The sequence below is a fragment of the Rhinoderma darwinii genome, unplaced genomic scaffold (genome assembly GCF_050947455.1).
Source record: "Rhinoderma darwinii isolate aRhiDar2 unplaced genomic scaffold, aRhiDar2.hap1 Scaffold_56, whole genome shotgun sequence".
Lineage (NCBI taxonomy): Eukaryota > Metazoa > Chordata > Amphibia > Anura > Rhinodermatidae > Rhinoderma > Rhinoderma darwinii.
In genome coordinates this window covers 381,429-403,039 of record NW_027464111.1, presented here as the reverse complement: position 1 = coordinate 403,039, position 21,611 = coordinate 381,429, and the positions used below count along the sequence as shown (strand labels likewise).

Sequence of the window (21,611 nt, the reverse complement as noted above, 5' to 3'; positions counted from 1 at the left end):
ACCACTCAGGGTGGCAGGCTTGGGAGTGGGATCACAGCCTGGCCAGACGGAGCTAGCTCCTGCCCTCTGTCTATTTATACCTGCCTTTCCTGTTCCTCCTTTGCTTGTGATTCTTCTCGTTTTGTTTCCTGGCCCTTTTGTCTCCTGCTTTGACTCGGCTTGTTTACTACTCTTGTTGCTCACGGTGTTGCCGTGGGCAACTGCCCCTTTCCCCCCTAGCTCTGTGTACCCTTGTCTGTTTGTCTGTCGTGCACTTATTGAGCGTAGGGACCGTCGCCCAGTTGTACCCCGTTTCCTAGGGCGGGTCGTTGCACGTAGGCAGGGACTGAGTGGTGGGTAGATTAGGGCTCACTTGTCTGTCTCCCCACCCCCGTCATTACAACTAGCCATCAACCAATGCTGTAAGCACATAACTTACTAGTGGAGCAGTGATGTTCTATCACCGACTTTCTGTTTCAGCACCACTTCTGCTGGACAGCTTCACCGTGCTGGATAGCTTTTATTCACAGAATGCTGATGCCCTATAGGCGTCTCCCTAGTTCAACACTACTATGCTGGACAGCACCACTTTTCTGTGACATCACTAATTTTCACCTGTTGGCAACCGGATATAAACCTCGTTCTGACATTTAGTTGTTAGCATTAAAGCCATGAGGAAGGACGTGGTATACGTCTGAAACGCGTAGGCACCTTACCTACATTTTCACCCTTGCATTCGGGAATGATCTTGTTTTAACTATCCAAATAAAATTGGAACTACGTTCTGTTTTAAACTTGACTGCGCTGGACCATCGACTTTTTTCCCCTTTTTTCCAGACCCATATATACCCAGTACAGATATTGTTGTAGATTTCACGTGCAGCCCTATGTAACACCTCTGATAACACAGTGATAGCTCTCTGAGTACAGATAATGCAGTAGATGTTACCTGTAGTCCTATGTAACACCACAGATAACACAGTAATAACGGAGTACAGATAATGTAGTAGTGTTACCTGCAGTCCTATGTAACACCACAGATAACACAGTGATAACTCTCTGAGTACAGATAATGCAGTAGATGTTACCTGCAGTCCTATGTAACACCACAGATAACACAGTGATAACTCTCTGAGTACAGATAATGTAGTAGATGTAAGAGACAAACACATGCAGAGACACAGAGACACAGAGACACACACACACTGTAACATAGACACATACAAACACAGAGACACATACTGTATACACACTACACACACATATGCACACAGACACTCACCATATATCCTTGCTGACAGGATCACAAGTTTATTTCAGGACAGGAGCTTCCTCCTCTGCTTCTCGGCTGTTATTTACTCCGTGTGTGTAACAGCAGAGCACAGAGTAGAGGCAGAGCCCAGTGGCACCCCCTACATGCTGGGAGGGTGCAGCAAGGGAGAGGACCAGTCCAGTCCCCTGACCTGAGTCATCTGACCTCATGTCACTGACGTGAGGTCAAGTGACAGGTAGGGTGATTGGACTGGTCCACTCCCTGGCCGTCACAGACCTCAGTCAGAACGACGCTGCGTGATTTCCTGGCTCTTCCTAAAGCTGCTGCAGGTGTCCGACATACAGGGCGCCTATAAGCAGCGATCAGCTGCTCTGCGGCGCCCCCCCCCCTTCCCTACAACTTATTTGCGCCCGGGGCACATGCCTCACCTGTCCCCCCTAGCTACGCCCCTGCACATAGGATACCTGCTGCACAAACCACTCACACATTGGATACATGCTGTACATGCCACTCACCCATAGGAAACATGCTATACACGCCACTCACACATAGGACACATGCTGTACACGCCACTCACACATAGGGTACATGCTGTACACGCCACTCACACATAGGATACATGCTGTACACGTCACTCACACATAAGATACCTGCTGCACACGCCACTCACACATATGACACATGCTGTACACGCCACTCACACATAGGACACATGCTGTACACGCCACTCACACATAGGATACATGCTCTACACGCCACTTACACATAGGACACATGCTGTACACGCCACTCACACATAGGATACATGCTGTACAGGCCACTCAAACATAGAATACATGCTGTACACGCCACTCACACATAGGATAAATGCTGTACACGCCACTCACACATAGTACACATGCTGTACATGCCACTCACACCACACGCCACTCACACATAGGATAAATGCTGTACACACCACTTACATATAGGACACATGCTGTACACGCCACTCACACAGGATACATGCTGCACACGCCACTCACACATAGGATACATGCTGCACACACCACTCACACATAGGATACATGCTGTACACACCAACACCACTCACACATAGGATACATTCTGTACACACCACTCACACATAGGATACATGCTGTACACACCACTCACACATAGGATACATGCTGTACACACCACTCACACATAGGATACATGATGTACACGCCACTCACACATAGTACACATGCTGTACACGCCACTCACACATAGGATACATGCTGTACATGCCACTCACACATAGGATACACACTGCACACGCCACTCACACATAGGACACATGCTGTACAGGCCACTCACACATAGGATACGTGCTGCACATGCCTCTCACACATAGGATACATGCTGTACACACTACTCACACATAGGATACATGCTGCACACACCACTCACACATAGGATACATGCTGTACACGTCACTCACACATAAGATACCTGCTGCCCACGCCACTCACACATAGGATACACGCTGTACACGCCACTCACACATAGGATATATGCTGTACACGCTACTCACACAAAGGACACATGCTGTACAGGCCACTCACACATAGGATACATGATGTACATGCCACTCACACATAGGATACATGCTGTACATGCCACTCACACATAGGATACGTGCTGTACACGCCACTCACACATAGGATACATGCTGTACAGGCCACTCACACATAGGATACATGCTGCACACGCCACTCACACATACGATACATGCTGCACACGAAACTCACACATAGGATACACATATGCACACAGACACTCACCATATATCCTTGCTGACAGGATCACAAGTTTATTTCAGGACAGGAGCTTCCTCCTCTGCTTCTCGGCTGTTATTTACTCCGTGTGTGTAACAGCAGAGCACAGAGTAGAGGCAGAGCCCAGTGGCACCCCCTACATGCTGGGAGGGTGCAGCAAGGGAGTGGACCAGTCCAGTCCCCTGACCTGAGTCATCTGACCTCATGTCACTGACGTGAGGTCAAGTGACAGGTAGGGTGATTGGACTGGTCCACTCCCTGGCCGTCACAGACCTCAGTCAGAACGACGCTGCGTGATTTCCTGGCTCTTCCTAAAGCTGCTGCAGGTGTCCGACATACAGGGCGCCTATAAGCAGCGATCAGCTGCTCTGCGGCGCCCCCCCCCCCCTTCCCTACAACTTATTTGCGCCCGGGGCACATGCCTCACCTGTCCCCCCTAGCTACGCCCCTGCACATAGGATACCTGCTGCACAAACCACTCACACATTGGATACATGCTGTACATGCCACTCACCCATAGGAAACATGCTATACACGCCACTCACACATAGGACACATGCTGTACACGCCACTCACACATAGGACACATGCTGTACACGCCACTCACACATAGGATACATGCTGTACACGTCACTCACACATAAGATACCTGCTGCACACGCCACTCACACATATGACACATGCTGTACACGCCACTCACACATAGGACACATGCTGTACACGCCACTCACACATAGGATACATGCTCTACACGCCACTTACACATAGGACACATGCTGTACACGCCACTCACACATAGGATACATGCTGTACAGGCCACTCAAACATAGAATACATGCTGTACACGCCACTCACACATAGGATACATGCTGTACACGCCACTCACACATAGTACACATGCTGTACATGCCACTCACACCACACGCCACTCACACATAGGATAAATGCTGTACACACCACTTACATATAGGACACATGCTGTACACGCCACTCACACATAGGATACATGCTGCACACACCACTCACACATAGGATACATGCTGTACACACCAACACCACTCACACATAGGATACATTCTGTACACACCACTCACACATAGGATACATGCTGTACACACCACTCACACATAGGATACATGCTGTACACACCACTCACACATAGGATACATGATGTACACGCCACTCACACATAGTACACATGCTGTACACGCCACTCACACATAGGATACATGCTGTACATGCCACTCACACATAGGATACACACTGCACACGCCACTCACACATAGGACACATGCTGTACAGGCCACTCACACATAGGATACGTGCTGCACATGCCTCTCACACATAGGATACATGCTGTACACACTACTCACACATAGGATACATGCTGCACACACCACTCACACATAGGATACATGCTGTACACGTCACTCACACATAAGATACCTGCTGCCCACGCCACTCACACATAGGATACACGCTGTACACGCCACTCACACATAGGATATATGCTGTACACGCTACTCACACAAAGGACACATGCTGTACAGGCCACTCACACATAGGATACATGATGTACATGCCACTCACACATAGGATACATGCTGTACATGCCACTCACACATAGGATACGTGCTGTACACGCCACTCACACATAGGATACATGCTGTACAGGCCACTCACACATAGGATACATGCTGCACACGCCACTCACACATACGATACATGCTGCACACGAAACTCACACATAGGATACACATATGCACACAGACACTCACCATATATCCTTGCTGACAGGATCACAAGTTTATTTCAGGACAGGAGCTTCCTCCTCTGCTTCTCGGCTGTTATTTACTCCGTGTGTGTAACAGCAGAGCACAGAGTAGAGGCAGAGCCCAGTGGCACCCCCTACATGCTGGGAGGGTGCAGCAAGGGAGTGGACCAGTCCAGTCCCCTGACCTGAGTCATCTGACCTCATGTCACTGACGTGAGGTCAAGTGACAGGTAGGGTGATTGGACTGGTCCACTCCCTGGCCGTCACAGACCTCAGTCAGAACGACGCTGCATGATTTCCTGGCTCTTCCTAAAGCTGCTGCAGGTGTCCGACATACAGGGCGCCTATAAGCAGCGATCAGCTGCTCTGCGGCGCCCCCCCCCTTCCCTACAACTTATTTGCGCCCGGGGCACATGCCTCACCTGTCCCCCCTAGCTACGCCCCTGCACATAGGATACCTGCTGCACAAACCACTCACACATTGGATACATGCTGTACATGCCACTCACCCATAGGAAACATGCTATACACGCCACTCACACATAGGACACATGCTGTACACGCCACTCACACATAGGGTACATGCTGTACACGCCACTCACACATAGGATACATGCTGTACACGTCACTCACACATAAGATACCTGCTGCACACGCCACTCACACATATGACACATGCTGTACACGCCACTCACACATAGGACACATGCTGTACACGCCACTCACACATAGGATACATGCTCTACACGCCACTTACACATAGGACACATGCTGTACACGCCACTCACACATAGGATACATGCTGTACAGGCCACTCAAACATAGAATACATGCTGTACACGCCACTCACACATAGGATAAATGCTGTACACGCCACTCACACATAGTACACATGCTGTACATGCCACTCACACCACACGCCACTCACACATAGGATAAATGCTGTACACACCACTTACATATAGGACACATGCTGTACACGCCACTCACACATAGGATACATGCTGCACACACCACTCACACATAGGATACATGCTGTACACACCAACACCACTCACACATAGGATAAATGCTGTACACGCCACTCACACATAGTACACATGCTGTACATGCCACTCACACCACACGCCACTCACACATAGGATAAATGCTGTACACACCACTTACATATAGGACACATGCTGTACACGCCACTCACACAGGATACATGCTGCACACGCCACTCACACATAGGATACATGCTGCACACACCACTCACACATAGGATACATGCTGTACACACCAACACCACTCACACATAGGATACATTCTGTACACACCACTCACACATAGGATACATGCTGTACACACCACTCACACATAGGATACATGATGTACACACCACTCACACATAGTACACATGCTGTACACGCCACTCACACATAGGATACATGCTGTACATGCCACTCACACATAGGATACACACTGCACACGCCACTCACACATAGGACACATGCTGTACAGGCCACTCACACATAGGATACGTGCTGCACATGCCTCTCACACATAGGATACATGCTGTACACACTACTCACACATAGGATACATGCTGCACACACCACTCACACATAGGATACATGCTGTACACGTCACTCACACATAAGATACCTGCTGCCCACGCCACTCACACATAGGATACACGCTGTACACGCCACTCACACATAGGATATATGCTGTACACGCTACTCACACAAAGGACACATGCTGTACAGGCCACTCACACATAGGATACATGATGTACATGCCACTCACACATAGGATACATGCTGTACATGCCACTCACACATAGGATACGTGCTGTACACGCCACTCACACATAGGATACATGCTGTACAGGCCACTCACACATAGGATACATGCTGCACACGCCACTCACACATACGATACATGCTGCACACGAAACTCACACATAGGATACACGCAGCACACGCCACTCACACATAGGATACTTGCTGCATGCGCCTCTCACACATAGAATACATGCTGTACATGCCACTCACACATAGGATACATGCTGCACACGCCACTCACACATAGGATACATGCTGCACATGCCACTCACACATAGGATACATGCTGTACACGCCACTCACACATAGGATATATGCTGTACACGCTACTCACACAAAGGACACATGCTGTACAGGCCACTCACACATAGGATACATGATGTACATGCCACTCACACATAGGATACATGCTGTACATGCCACTCACACATAGGATACATGCTGCACATGCCACTCACACATAGGATACATGCTGCACACGAAACTCACACATAGGATACACGCAGCACACACCACTCACACATAGGATACATGCTGCATGCGCCACTCACACATATAATACATGCTGTACACGCCACTCACACATAGGATACATGCTGCACACGCCACTCACACATAGGATACATGCTGCACATGCCACTCACACATAGGATACATGCTGCACGCGCCACTCACACATAGGATACATGCTGTACACGCCACTCACACATAGGATACATGCTGTACACGCCACTCACACATAGGATACATGCTGTACACGCCACTCACACATAGGATACATGCTGCACACACCACTCACAGATAGGATACATGCTGTGAATAGAAGTGTATGACGCTGACAAATCAGCATACACTTCTCATCGTTCCCACCCAGCTTCTTTCACTGCAGAAATACAGCGTGACATCACCCACAGGTCCTTCAACCTTGTCATCGGACAAAGAAGATACATCTGCTCCAGGCGTCCAAAAGGTTAATATGCTCGTCTCTAGGGAGTTTGCTATGCTTACCTGCACATGGTGATGCTGCTGCAAATTCAACTGTACTCTGACACCTGGAGCGGATGTGTCTTCTCTCTTCCGACGCCAAGGTTGAAGGACCTGCGGGTGACGTCACGCTGTGTCTGCAGTGAAAGAAGCTAGCTGGGAATGATGACGTCACCCACAGGTCCTTCAACCTTGGCGTCGGAAGAGAGAAGACACATCAGCACCAGGCGTCAGGGAGTACAGTGCAGGGTATGTGCAGGTAAGCATAGCAAACTCCCTAGAGGCGAGCATATTAACCTTTTGGACGCCTGGAGCCGATGTATCTTCTTTGTCCGACGACAAGGTTGAAGGACCTGTGGGTAACGTCACGCTGTATTTCTGCAGTGAAAGAAGCTGGGTGGGAACGATGAGAAGTGTATGATGCTGATTTGTCAGCGTCATACACTTCTATTCACAACGCCCAGTTGGTAAATCAAGTAAACACGCCCAGTTGGTAAAAACACAATACACACCCAGTTGGAAATACGAGAAAACACGCCCAGTTGTCCATTTAAATGCTCATTTGCATAAATATAAAATTGCTCATAACTTGGGCAAAAATTATTGTTTTTTTTTAAAAAAAACAACGTTACTGTTTTCTACATTGCAGCGCTGATCACATGCATAGGGATTTGATAATCTGGTGACAGAGCCTTTTTAAGTTGTGAAGTGGCTTTGAGGGCCTTATATATTAGAAACCCCCAAAAAGTCACCCCATTTTAAAAACTTCACCCCTCAAAGTATTCAAAACAGCATTTAGAAAATGTCTTAACCCCTTAGTGACCAACAATACGCCTTTTTACGTTTGTCACTAAGGGGCCTTAGGCTAGGCTGACACCTTTTCACGTGAGCCTAGCCTAAGTCCTGCACGGGTCTCCCGTGCAGGCTGGAGCCGGGGCTCAGCTGTCTGATGACAGCTGAGCTCCTACTCCAACACCCGCGATCGAAGTTTACTTCGATCGCGGCCGTTTAACCCGTTAAATGCCGCCGTCAATAGCGACCGCGGCATCTAACTTTGTTTACAGAGGGAGTGAGCTCCCCGTCACCCATCGGCGGCCCGCAAATGCTATAACGGGTCTCCGATGGGGTGTCATGGTAGCCGGGGGCACGTCCTAACAGATTTACACTGACAGGCAATAATGCTCTGGTATACGAAGTATACCAAAGCATTATAGCAGCGATCTGAAGATCGCACAGTAAAGTCCCCTAGTGGGACTAATAAAAGAAGTAATCAATGTGAAATAAAGATTATTAATAAAAAGTACAGTAAAAAAATAAATAAAACCATTTTTTTCCATAAAAAGTGGTTTTATTTAGTAAAAGTGTAAAAAAATAATAACAGTACACATATATGATATCACCGCGACCGTAATGACTCCATTAATAAAGTTAATATGTAATTTAAACCGCAAAGTGTACACCGTAAAAAAAAAATGCAAAAAACAATGGCGAAATTGCAATTTTTTTCCATTGCCCCCCAAAAAAGTCATAATAAAAATGAATCAATAAGTCCCATGCACCCCAAAACAGAACCAATCAAAACTATGTCTCGTCCCGCAGAAAACAAGCCCAAACAATCAATACATTGATGAAAAAATTAAAAAGTTATGGCCCTTGGAAAGCGACGATGCAAAACAAATAATTGTAGTTCAAAAGTGTTTTTATTGTGCAAAAGTCGTAAAACTTAAGAAACCTCTACATATGTGGTATCGGTGTAATCGTACCGACCCATAGAATAAAGGTAACATGTTATTTACGTCGCACAGTGAACGGCATCAATTTAAAAACGCATAGAACAATGGCGGAATTTCAGTTTTTTTTTATAAACCCCCCAAAAAAAGTTAATAAAAGTTAATAAAAAAATTATATGTACCCAAAAATGGTGCTATTAAAAAGTACAACTAATCCCGCAAAAAACAAGTCCTCATACAGCTATGTAGACGAAAAAATAAAAAAGTTATAGCTCTTTGAATGCGACTATGGAAAAACAAATAAAATAGCTTGGTCATTAGGGCTTAAAATGGGCTGGTCACTAAGGGGTTAACCCTTTAGATATTTCACAGGAATTAAAGCAAAGTAGAGGTGAAATTTACAAATTACATATTTTTTAAAATACATTTTTAATACCATTTTTTTTATAACACAGAAGGTTTTATCAGAGAAATGCAACTCAATATTTATTGCCCAGGTTCTGCAGTTTTTGGAAATATCCCACATGTGGCCGTAGCGTGCTACTGGAATGAAGCACTGGCCTCAGAAGCAAAGGACCACCTAGAGGATGTTGGGGCCTTACTTTTATTAGAATATATTTTAGGCACCATGTCAGGTTTGAAGGGCTCTTGAGGTGCCAAAACAGTGAAAATCCCCCAAAAGTGACCCCATTTGGGAAACTACACACCTCAAGGAAATTATCTAGGGGTATAGTGAGCATTTTGACCGCACAGGTTTTTTACAGAAATTATTGGAATTAGGCCGTGAAAATTAAAATCTAAATTTTTTCAAAGAAAATGTAGGTTTCCACAAGGACTAAAGGAGAAAAACCACTGCAAAATTTGTAAAGCAATTTCTCCCGAGTAAAACAATACCCCACATGTGGTAATAATTGGCTGTATTGAGACACGGCAGGGCTTAGAAGGGATGGAACGCCATTTGGCTTTTGGAGCTCAAATTTAGCAGGAATAGTTTGCAGAGGCCATGTCACAATTACAAAGCCCCTGAGGGGATAAAACAGTGGAAACCCCCCCCACAAGTGACCCCATTTTGGAGACTACACCCATTGAGGAAATTATCTAGGGGTATAATGAGCGTTTGGACCCCACAGGTCTTTGCTGAAATTATTGGAACTAGGCCCTGAAAATAAAAATCTATATTTTTTCAAAGAAAATGTAGGTTTAGCTAATTTTTTCTCATTTCCACAAGGACTGAAGGAGAAAAAGCACTGCAAAATTTGTAAAGCAATTTCTCCCGAGTAAAACAATACCCCACATGTGGTAATAAGTGGCTGTTTAGACACACGGCAGGGCTTAGAAGGGAAAGAGCGCTATTTGGCTTTTGGAGATCACATTTAGCAGGAATGGTTTGCAGAGGCCATGTCACATTTGCAAAGCTCCTGAGGGGACAAAACAATGAAAACGCCCAAAAGAAACTACACCTCTTGAGGAATTCATCTAGGGGTGTAGTAAGCATTTTGACCCCACAGATGTTTCATAGAATTTATTAGAATTGGGCAGTGAAAATAAAAACAATCCTTTTTCTTCAATAAGACGTAGCTTTAGCGCAAAATTTTTCATTTTCCCAACAAATAAAGGAAAAAAAGAACACAACATTTGTAAAGAAATTTCTCCCGAGCACGGCAATACCCCATATGTGGTCATAAACTGCTGTTTGGGCACACGGCAGGGCTCAGAAGGGAAGGAGCGCCATTTGGAGTGCAATTGTTGCTGGATTGGTTTCTGGGCGCCTATGGGCCCAAAACAGTGCAAACCCCCCGGAAGTGACTCAATTTTGGAAACTACACCCCTCAATGCATTTACCTAGGGGTGTAGTAAGCATTTTAACCCTGCAGGTGTTTTGTAGAATTTAGTGTGCACTCGATGTTGCAGAGTGAAAATGGGAGTTTTTCCATAGATATGCCAATATGTGGTGCCAAGCTTGTGCCACCATAACAAGACAGCTCTCTAATTATTATGCAGTGTTTCCCGGTTTTAGAAACACCCTACATGGGGCCCTAATCTTTTGCCCTGACATTCGACCAGGCTCAGGAGTGAAAGTGTACCATGTAAAATTGAGGCCTAATTTGTCGATTTACAAAGTATTGGTTCACAACTGCAGAGGCTCAGATGTGGAATAATAAAAAGAAACCCCTGAGAAATGACCCCATTTGGAAACTACACCCCTCAAGGCATTTATTAAGGGGTGTTGTGAGCATTTTCACGCCACAGGTCTTTTCCATAAATGATTGCAATGCGGATGGTGCAAATTAAAAATTAATATTTTTCCCTAGATATGCCATTTCAGTGACAAATATGTCATGCCCAGCTTATGCCACTGGAGACACACACCGCAAAAATTGTTAAAAGGGTCTCCCGGGTATGAAGATGCCATATATGTGGAAGTAAACTGCTGTTTGGGCACATTGTAGGGTTCAGAGCGGAGGGAGCGCCATTTGGCTTTTTGAGAGCGGATTTTGCTTGGTAGTAGATTTGTTTGATTATTGCTGGTGTTTCCATTTATAATGTGGGGCATATGTAAGCTGGGCAGAGTACATCAGGGACATAGTCAGGTGGCATAATAATGGGGTAAAAAAGCAATAAAATGATCCATAGATGTGTGTTAATCTGTGAAGCAATCCTTTCTGCACAGGCCGGTGTCGCACTGATATATGGCGTCCTTTCTTATCCCCCTTTTGGTCCACACTCCGCACCTTTGCAGTTTGGGGAATTTTGCTGGGAAAGTGTTGTCCTGGTATAATACGGGCACCCTCGCTTCTAGCAGATATGTTTGGGCCCTCCCCTTCCTGGTTCCCTAATTTTAGGTCCTTGGTAAATCGCCTCTTGAAACAGAAGAAATGTTCCCCTCGGGCCGGCACAACTGCATATTTTTTCTTTCCTGACTTATTGGAGCCTTAACTAATTTTATTTTTTCATAGACGTAGTGGTATGAGGGCTGTTTTTTTGCTGGACGAGCTGTAGTTATTATTGGTACCATTTTGAGGTACATGTGACTTTTTGATCACCTTTTATCCTATTTTTTGGGAGGCCAGGTAAACAAAAAAATACAATTCTGGCATAGTTTTTTTTTAGGTTTTTTTTATACAGCGTTCACCAAGCATTATAAATTACATGTTAACTTTATTCTGCGGGTCCGTACGATTCTGGCGATACCTAATTTCTAGCACTTTTTTATGTTTTACATTTTTTTGCACAATAAAATTACTTTTGTAAAAAGAATGTATTTTTTCTGTCGCCAAGTTGTGAGAACCATAACTTTTTTGTCGACGGAGGTGTATGAGGGCTTGTATTTTGCGAGACGAGCTATAGTTTTTATAGGTACCATTTTTGGATACGTGCGACTTTTGATCACTTTTTATTCCAATATATGTAGGTCAAAGTGACCAAAAAACAGAAACTCTGGTACGTTTTTTTTTTTACGTTGTTCACCGTGTGCAATAAATAATATTAGATTTTGATACCTCAGGTCGTTACAGTCCCGGCGATACCAAATACGTATGGTTTATTATTATTTTTCAATAATAAAGGACTTGATAAGTGAAAAAGGGCGATTGTGTTTTATTTTATTACTTGAAACTTTTATTGTTTTCAAACTTTTATTTTTTTCACTTTTTTTTGACACTTTTTTTATACTTTTTTTTACACTTTTTCTCAAGTCCCACTAGGGGACTTGACGGTCCAACTCTCAGCTTTAGTTTTTTTCTAATACATTGCACTACCTACGTAGTGAAATGTCTTAGATCTGTCAGTTATTCACTGACAGCAAGCCGATTAGGCTTCGCCTCCCGGCGGGGCCTAATCAGCTTCCGTAATGGCAGAGCAGGAGGTCATTGTGTCTCCTGTTGCCATAGCAGCAGTCGCAAGTCCTGATTGCCTGTCAGGGCTGGCGATCTGCTAGCAACCGCTAAGATGCAGCAATCGCTTTTGATTGCTGCATCAAAGGCGTTAATGGCAGGGATCGGATCCTACCATTTCATGTGGATGTCAGCTGTAATATACAGCTGACCTCCACCGCTGATGACGCTGGATCAGCTCCTGAGTCGGCGCCATCTTGCCGGCGGCTACGGAAGCCGATCAGGCTCCGCCGCTGTACGGATCTTGACCGGCTTCCGTGCTAGGCAGACTGGGAGGCCAGTATTAGGCCTCCGGTTGCTATTGCAGCCACCGGAACCCCGGCAATTTCATTGCTGTGGTTCCAATGAGCTGCAAACAGGTTAAATGTAGCGATCACGTTTGAACGCTGCATTGAAGGGGTTAATGGCGGGGATCGAAGCTAATTTTGGTCCCCGCCATTACAGCCGGATGTCAGCTGTCAGATACAGCTGAGATCCGGCGATGATGGCACCGACTCAGCTTCTGAGCCGGTGCCAATTATTTGGCGTAAGTATATGACATTTTGCGGGAAGCACTGGCTTTCCATGTCGTATACTTACGACAAATGTCGGGAAGGGGTTAAGCTTTCTATGCATTTAAACGTCTTTTCTCCTATCCATATGGGACTGTTAATCAGTGGATACAACAACTGGGGTAATACTATCATTTTAATTACGGCTATTCGATCTGCCATAGAAAGGGGTAACCTATTCCATATCTTAATTTTTAGGTGAGAATTTTGTAGCGGGTGTCGATCCACGTAGGGTAGTCTCTTCAATCAACCCATCGGGTTGACCACCAGATCATGGGTGCAGGGGATTTAACAGGTGAGTAATGGCTGTTTTTTTCATTTCAAAACATTCCATGCAACTAGTTTAATTTCTCGGACATTCCTTTTAAGGAAATATTTATCGGGGCACAATGCACCATTTCTGGGCGCTGTATCCAATGTTTATCTGGACAGTCGCCTGGTTATTTTTCTGGACTTTGTATGCACTATTTACCTGGATGCTGGGTAATAATTATGTGAGTTAGAAACAGGAGGACCTGCAATCTCATCAACATTGTCCTTTCCTCATAAAATGTTCTTCTTGAGACATCTGATGGATTACTCTGAAAATATGGCGTAGATGCCAATCAAGCTCCAAAGGTTGACATACTCAATGGCCTCCAGGATCTGAATTTTACCTTTTTCTTTCACTAACCCATTTCTCTAGGAGTCATATATAAAGGTTGGGTCTATGGAGCCCAGATGAGCTACATTAGCAACTTTGAAAGAGCAGCCTCAGAGACATTCAGCTCCAGGATGGTCTGTGCCAGATAAGTAGTGGTTCAGAACGCACTGGACGATGTAGGTGCACGAATAGGGTCCCAACCCAATCGTAGTCAAAATAAGTATTTGGCACACAAAGCTGAAGTTTAAAGAAGAAATCTTGATTTTTTTCAAGTGGTTGTAGATGCCAGAGGCTTAGTGCGACGCTTCGGTCATTACATGACCTTCATCAGGCACTGTGCCGTTCTGGTTGCTGGTACATCCAGTAGTTGGCGCTTCGTTCCGAATGGCGGCTGACCGCTGTAGTTGGCGCACTTGAGATTTCTTAAAACTTTGGCTTTGAGTGCCGAATATTTTGGTCTGTGTCAGATGTTAGGGATGAAGTCTACAACTGGCCAGACCACCTATCTTTCCTTCGCTCTGGAAATATAGGACAGTCCACGAGGCAGCACATCATGTCTGGTCAATTCCCCTACTACTCTGTACACTAACATCTTCAAAAGAGAAGAGGAAGGTGCAGATGTGACGTTCAGGTTAGGTATTTGCAGTATTGAAGTTGTATTGTGCTCCCCTTGGAGCGCTGTGCAAAGGCAAAACTCCTTTATTGGAATGATGTGTAGATGGTTGGTACTCTATTTGGGTGCGCAGGCTTACTTTGTTGTGTGCTCACTTGGCTAGGTCGGCATTAATGAGTGAAATGTATACAGTACCTTAGGAAAATACAGTGTGAGACAAAGATGATAACAGGAGCGCTCCCTAGAGTAATACCTTGAAAAAAAATGTCAATTAGTCTTCTCACCTTTTAAACCTCTTGGTTGATAAGAACATCGACTGGATTCAGTTGTCTCTCTTTTTGTAGCTTCTTGTTCTTCTGACACGGAGTACAGTATGTCTCAGGCTGGGGGATTTCTTTGCTGGACTTCAATGAATCAGTGACCATGTCCACAATTGATTACACAGGTATAATATAGATTTTATGAAAGTTCTTTGGAATTAAAACAAATTATTTTTATGTATTTGTCTATCCATTTTTATTAGAAATACAATAAATACATTGAGGTATGTTTTTATTGACATGTGTTGCTATCAGCCAGACAGGGAAAAAATATGGATGGCCTTGGGAATCTGTAGAGGCAGCTGTTCTACAGGAAAGGGAGTGCAGAGACCCTACCAAACAGGACGAGGGGAGGAAGTCCATTGCCGGGCATCTGAAGAGACTTGCCATTAAACACCCAAAACCATTGTACTTCACCAAAGCCCTGCGAATCATGGACAAGGCTTCATTTTCAAAGACTTCTGGACAGTTGTCTTTTAATTGGATGGATTTTAAAAACCCCTTCTGGACAGTGGGGGATGGGAAGGAGGAGGTGTGGACGGATGACGTTCCGGCATTCTTAGATGGACATTAGTGGTTCATATCTGCTGCCTCTTTAGCGTAGAGACCTTGATCTGGCACATCCCTTTCCATGGCTGACGTTCTCGACACCAGGGCTTCCTCCTGCTGATGTTGTACGGTACATTCCCTTCAGTTCTGAAACAAGAATAAATAAAATGTCCTAGTGAAGAGTTGCTCTCTTGAAGATATTCCCCGTGACCCACACCAAGACCCTTTATCTGCCAGGTAGGTAGATAGTGCGTTCTATGTTCAACTAAGATACAAAATTCACAAGTAAATCTGCTCAACTAAGATGCGGTTAACACAAAGGTTTCAAAACGGGGACAGATAGGGCGCCAAGCGATGGTAGAATTTTATTTAAATACGCGTTTCTGGCACGACTTGTCCCTTTATCTGATCTTAACCTGACGAAGGGACCAGTCAAGTTTAGTCCCGGACCAGTCCGGTCCAGAAATAGTCAAAATAAAATGGGTTTTACTTTACTGTCCACGTGTGAAGTATTTGTGTTACCCGCCGCTTACCAATTTTTAAAGGGGAACTCCAAGAAAAATTTGTCATGCAATCAAAGGCGCAGTGCCCACCCAAACTACATCGCAGGATTTTATTTAAAAAATTGGCTGTTATCTATTGGATTACTCCAATATGTAAAGGCAAATATCACTAACAGCTCCTGGCTCAGCCAGCAGAGGTGGGGTCCGGAGCCGAATGGGACCCAGAGCTGCTGAAGGAGCGGAAAGTACATAAAGGGGATTTGTCCGGGGGTCTGAATACATTTTAGGGTTTGGTATTAAAGGGGTTTTCCAGGCTTTATAAAAATTGTAATTCAAACTGAAAATTGCACCATTTAGCAAATACCCACCTTCTAATTCTCTGCGGCTCCAGTGCCGGCGGTTCACAATCCCCTGCCGGCCTGTTTACATAGGCTGCACCAGTGATGTCCCGTATCGGCACATGATCGCACTAGTCAATCACTGGCCACAGTGGTCACGTGCCATACTTACTTAGATCACTTCTGCAGGCGATACCCTCCCTCTATACTGTCCTTACTGCAATGTTTTTATAGTGAGGACAGAATACAGGGAATATCTGGTACACAAAGTGTATTCTCACTAACCCTGCTCCATGACAAGCCATGCCCAATGAACCACGTTCTGTCAAAGGTAGGCCCTGTCAAGTCCTGTCTCAATCCATCTGAAACCGAAGTGTCCCTAGAAAGAAATTCCAAATATTGTCAACTATGCTCTATTAGGGTATAGTATGAAGAATCAGTGCAGTAGGGTCTATATACTACTATATACACAAAGCTGCCATGTGCTGAACATTGCAAAACACACTTTTCATAAAAGAGCGTTAATTCCAGTCCTGCAGTCACCCTGATGACCTTATACTGTGCCAGTACTTGAGGTAGGTGTGCCCCTTTATATATTACTTGCAGCCAGAATTGGCACCGGGATTATCAGCTCATTGACGAATTCTTGAGGTCACATTTGATTCTTGATGTCACCAGTCTGAGCCAATCCTACACCACTTGCTCTTTATAGAATTTTCAGAAAAAAAAATACCCCTAGCAATAAATACTGCATGTAAATAATATTCTCATTACAGTACAACAACAAATAAATGGAAAAAGCGCCATATCCCTATTAGGTCCCGCGGACATCATAGAGGTGGTCCTTGACTTCCAGTCCTGCAGTCACCATGAAGACTTTGTGCTGTCAGTGCAGGCAGAATAAACCTGACATGGTGACCATGTAATGTTTTATATGTACTACTACTCCCTGTACTGACTGATAGTAGAGAGAATGGACTAAGCTGAAGGATTCCCGACTCTTATCAATTCTTTAAATAGGGAATATGCCCTGAATACTAACCCCAAATTTATATTACATTTATAGTAGGGCAGATTTACTATTCAAATTGAGCCAGAATTATGGCGTACATGTTGTGCGCCATATTTATTAATTGTTTTAGACACATTTTGCGGCGTGCTTGACAAGGGGCGTGGCCTAGAATAAAGGGGCGTGTCTTAAACTAAGTCAACCAAGAGGTGGTATAAGGAAGAGAAAAGTGTCTAACATGTCTAGTAAAATCTATCATACATCGTGCACCACTGTGATAAATTTGGCGCAATTTCTGACTTCCTTGTATCAGTTTACACTGTGTAAAACTCAGATAGTTTTAGGCCCCATGCACACTAACTTATTTTTGCGGCCGCAATTCACCCGCAAATCTGCAGGTGAATTGCGACCCCATTCATTTCAATGGGCCCATGCATACGACCTTGGTTTCCACGGTCCATGCATTGCCCAGGAACCTGGACCGCAAAAACAACGGACATGTCTTATTACGGTCGTGTTTTGCGGTACAGGCTCATAGAAAATAATGCACACGGTCATATGCACGGCCCGCGATTTGAGGGTGGCCGTGGGTGACACTCCGCGGACGTACGAGCCGTAAGTCACGGTCAATGCACCTCACTACGGTCGTGTGCATGAGGCCTTAGTAAATCTGCCCCATGGTAATACCAGTGACAGCCCGCTCTTTCCCGGTGGGGTACAGTCCTCCGCACATCTTCATCCACGTCTCATCTTGTATGTGCCGGTTACTTTTCTCCTTATACCTGAGAAGTAACAAAAATAACATCAGAAACTAAAAAAACACAATTCCAAGTATTTCTCCCCATTTCTAAAAATAACATTTCCTGCAGGTGAATAATGGAAAATATAAAGATATAAATATATTCAGGCCTATGTGTCTGTCCAGGGGGTCAGTGAGGGTCCTGCCTGCTATATGTGGGGAGGTCTTGCTGCACAATAACGGAGGGGAAAATGTCTGTACATCAATATATATTTGTCTCTAGGAGCCCCTACAAAGTCTCAGTGAGGGCCCTGTCTGTTATACGGGGGGAGCTTGTATACAGCGTTAGTAACAGGCATGTCACACCAGTATAGATATTTTGGGTGCGTGTTCTTCGACCCCACTGTCCATAGTTTAATTAAAAACCTTAAGAAAATGGATCATCACTAAGAAGTTTTATTTAAAGGGGTACTCCCATCTTACTATTTCTCTGGGACTCACACCTATGTGGAAAACGGAGGTCTCTCCCTGACCCTGTCCTGCTTTGTTCCCAGATCCCTGTCCCGTCTAATGGCTGCTGATTCCAGGTGGAGAATGACTTCGGAAAGGCCTCGCACGTCCCTCTCTCTATTCTGTTCTATGGAAGTTTCGGAAACAGCTGAGCGCTGTTGAACTATTTGCGTAACTCCCATAGTACAGAACGGAGAGAGCTGCGTGCATGTGCATAGGTGGATCTCACATAAACGTCTGAGATGGAGAAAACCCTCTAAAGAGATTATTTCATTAAAGGGGTTGTACATAATTAGAAAAATAGAGCTGATATCTTCCAAAAACAGAGCCACACCTGTCCACAGGTGATGTGCGGTGTGTGGACAGCTTAGCCCTATACATTTCAATACAGAAAAGCTGCAATACCACACACAGCCTCTGGACAGAGGTGGCGCAGAGCTTCCATTTGGGTCATAGAGAGGGTCTCCAGCGTGATACCCCCCTCTATGATATCTAAATACCCTTATAGGGCATTTCAGGTGTAACCAGAAGTTAAGGTGATACAAAAAAATATTCCATACATGAGATTTCCTTAATGGAGATATTGTAACAATAATTACTGAAAATATGTAATTGACTTTTTCCTCCATTGTAGGAATAGAACCCGAGAAGTGACGTTTTGGACTACGGAACAGTCGATCCTCCGGATGAAATGCTGTGTGGTTGGAGCGTAGTCCCAGGAGCGCTGGTGTTGTTGTGCTGATCCATGTTCTTCTTATCTGGAGCTTGTATACAGAACACGCGATCCTTCTGGTCCGACCTACTAACATATATAAGCACAGCCTAAACACACACGTAATGATATATAATAACATAACATTAACATAACATTACTATGTATCAGCCCTGATACGTCAGTGTCATCATATTTCTGGGGTCCCCGCACACAGGATATACGTTACCTCCTGTGATGATGTCACTTCCCTGTATTTCCTGTATGACATGGCTGCTCTTCCTCTTCCCGTTTCCCTTTCTGATGTATTTCCTCTTCCTGTGTGATAAGACGTGTGCTGTTGCCTCCTGCTGTGTATAACACGAGATGCAACATGTCTTATAAAACATGTAAATAATAATCGCAGAAAGCGAAAAACATTTTGTTCATTTCCATTCACATCAATGGTTATTTGTTTGCAGCCGTTTTTTTGAGCCGTACTTGTCTGTTTTTAGAATCAACTACAGGGAGATTTGAGATATGGTTTGAGAATTTCTTTCCTATGTAAACGCCACCGATAAGGACAGCTAAGAAGCCTCAGTTATCAGCGAGCGACCCCATAATTAGACTAAGCAGAGTGCCCCCATACAGTGCCAGCAGAGTATTGTCCCTTAAACAGTGCCAGTATACTGCCCCCTCATAAACAACACTACCAGCAGAGACCCCCTCAATAAACCATATTGCCAGCAAAGTGCCTCCAATAATTAGTGCCAGCAGACTGCCCCCAATAACCACTACAAGCAGAGTTCCCCCTCACAAATAGTCCCAGCAGAGTGCCTTCCTTTATGCAGCTACATCATGTAAGATCTTCCCTAGTTTGGAAGTCTCCAGGACAATCTGGGAGAGAAGACAAGTGTGATGTAACCTGGTTGCAGTGTGTAAATGTAGCCTGAAACATCACGTGTAGCCCCTAAGTCTATGTTCACATGTTACATATTTATTGCAGATTTCCATGGTCAAATTGACACATAAAGTATGAATGTGAATAGGGTTCTAGAAAACTGCATAAACTTAGGCCTAGTTCACACAGAGTTTTTTTGGAGCGTTTTTTTTAAGTGGAAAACGCATCGAAAACCGCACCAAAAAACGTCCGAAAACTAATCTTATTAATTTCAATGGGATGCAGAGGCGTTTTTCCCACGAGAAAAAAACACTCACAGGAAAAAGCAGCGTCAAGCCCTTTCTTCAAGCGTTTCCGTCTCTGACCTCCCATTGCCATCAATGGGAGGCAAAGAAAATGGTTTTCGCAGCATTTTTGCCTGCGGTGCTCAATGGCCGTGGTCGAAAAATGCGTAAAAAAAGCGGCAGAAGGAATTTTGAGGCAGATTTTTCCACCTGCAAAAAACTTGGTGTGTAAACAGGGACTTCGTGTCCACATGTGACCTACTCTATCCAATCACAGCTGTAATTCCAGCCAAGGCTGCCTAAGATTATGTTCACACCCCCCACTTCTCCTGCGGTTTGGCCGCTGCAGCCCGATGAGGAGGGATTATAACTAGAAATTGTGGATATAAAGAACATGCAGAGGTTTCTGTGTGACAGTCTAAGGGCATGACCAGACGTGGCGGAGTTCTGCATACACTGTCCGCATCAATGCCGCACATAATCTGCGTTGCAGATTCTGTCGCGGCTTTGCCTAAAATGGGCATTAAATTGATGCGGACTGGCCGTTGCGTATTGAGGGGGAAAGGGCTTCCCTTCTCTCTATCAGTGCAGGATAGAGAGAAGGGACAGCCCTTTCCCTAGTAAAAGAAAAGAAATTCATACTTACCCGGCCGTTGTCTTGGTGACGCGTCCCTCTTTCGACATCCAGCCCGACCT

General features: G+C 44.9%; 1 long non-coding RNA gene across 1 annotated transcript; it reads right to left on the bottom strand.

The window, feature by feature from the left end:
* Positions 1-15,867: 15,867 nt before the first annotated feature.
* Positions 15,868-20,208, bottom strand: LOC142723849 (uncharacterized). The gene is made up of 3 exons (XR_012875711.1): positions 19,639-20,208; positions 18,478-18,572; positions 15,868-16,087 (listed from the first exon to the last, which is right to left on the bottom strand). It is a non-coding gene; the product is annotated as an uncharacterized LOC142723849 (long non-coding RNA).
* Between the last annotated feature and the right edge of the window lie 1,403 nt (positions 20,209-21,611).